The 1,627-nt window shown below is 34.2% G+C and overlaps 1 protein-coding gene across 1 annotated transcript in view; it reads left to right on the plus strand.

The window, feature by feature from the left end:
- The window catches only part of SMOC1 (SPARC related modular calcium binding 1), a 61,601-nt gene that overhangs the window by 47,510 nt on the left and 12,464 nt on the right, over positions 1-1,627 (plus strand). The gene's annotated exons all lie outside the window — the stretch shown is intronic.

Below are 1,627 nucleotides of genomic sequence, written 5' to 3' on the forward strand. Positions count from 1 at the left end.
GATCGTTTTTCAGCTTTCATCTGTTGCAACATCACCTTGGTCTCATGATCAGAATTCAGATGCTTGGCAACTGGTTCGTATTTATGATGATTGCAGTGTCCTGGGGTCACGTGATCAGCTGACAAGCAAAGTTAATGGGAAGCCAGATTCACTTAACAACTGTGTTACTAACTTAACACCTGTAATGAATCACTTGGCACAAAAGGTTGTAAAATAGGGCAAAATTCACTTAACAAATACCTCATTTAGCAACGTTAAATTTTGGGCTCAATTGTGATAATACATTGAGGACTACCTATATATGGATTGGGGACCACCTGGAAATTCCAAGGCAGGTGAACAGATTTGGAATGTAACACTGCCAAAAACTGGATGGACACAGTCATAAAGAATCAGACTCAACCCAAGGAACTTTATCTTTAGCCCTTGAAAATGTGTAGAAATTTCAAAGAGTTTGAAGAAGCTGCTAAAAATGCTGAATGGTGAGGTTTATTTAAAACGTATAATGCTTAAATTGCAAGATTTTCTACTGCTTTCCAATTAGTTGCCAAGTCCAATTTAAGGTCTATTGCAACTGTTCAAAGCACTAACATTGTGGAGTTTGAGAAACTTATTTGAAATAGAATTTGGAGTGTAACTGAAGCAGCTTTTATTCTACAAACAAAACATAAGGCAAATCCTGACATCAGTGCTTTTATTTGAGTTGCTATGACCTGTGTCCTTTCCATCTGTTTCTGCCAGACAGAACAAGTCCTTTTTCTAATAGCTGACCATCTGTATTTGCTTCCTCCTTTTCTGTGTCCATCATTCAGTTATCCGTAGAATAACATGTCATATATTTCTCAAGAAGAAAAACACAAGTTAGAAATATCAGGATTTGCTTTTGTTTGACCTCAGCACTCAAATTCCTCTGAAGAAATCTGACCACCTAGGGCTACACACTTCTGTAGATTAAATGGCTGGAAGTGTAGAATCTAAATCAAGATAAATGTCATTTATTTGTCCCTATAAATATGTTATAGCTAACCACTGAGAGTTGTAAATCATCCCAAAGTGGCCGGATCTCAAAAGGCCATGAACCGCTTGAAACAGTTTTACTGAGAACACTGAAATTGCAGGGGCAACGGAGAAGAAAAGAAAGAATATTTTCTCCTCTGCCTTCACCATTGCCATAAAATAAGCTTTACCATGAATGCTTACCAGTAGAGTTCAATCAGATTTTATCAGTGTTTGATCAGATTTAGTCAATTTTTCTTCCATCTGCATTTTATTTTTCCTCCTGTATTCACTCATGTTCATGCAAATAAACAGTGCTTCCTTTTCACAAACAATGCATTAAAGATTCATACATCTAGAATTTTTTTTTAGTTCCAGTAGAGGATTTTCCATTTTCTCCCCTCCATTTCTTATTATCAAAACGAGTGAATACGGTGTGGAGAAGATGGATAGATTATATGAAGAGAAAGTATGAAGTGATTAATTATCATATAGCTTTTGAATAAATATCTTTTTTTTCTAATATTTTCTATATATTTAATATAATTTATATATATATATTATTTTTAAGTTTATTATTGTATGTTAGAGTTAAAGTATGTTAAATTTTGTTTGTATTATGAATGGATAG

The sequence above is a fragment of the Protobothrops mucrosquamatus genome, unplaced genomic scaffold (genome assembly GCF_001527695.2).
Source record: "Protobothrops mucrosquamatus isolate PMUCROS unplaced genomic scaffold, P.Mucros_1.0 scaffold1044, whole genome shotgun sequence".
NCBI classification, from domain to species: Eukaryota; Metazoa; Chordata; class Lepidosauria; order Squamata; family Viperidae; genus Protobothrops; species Protobothrops mucrosquamatus.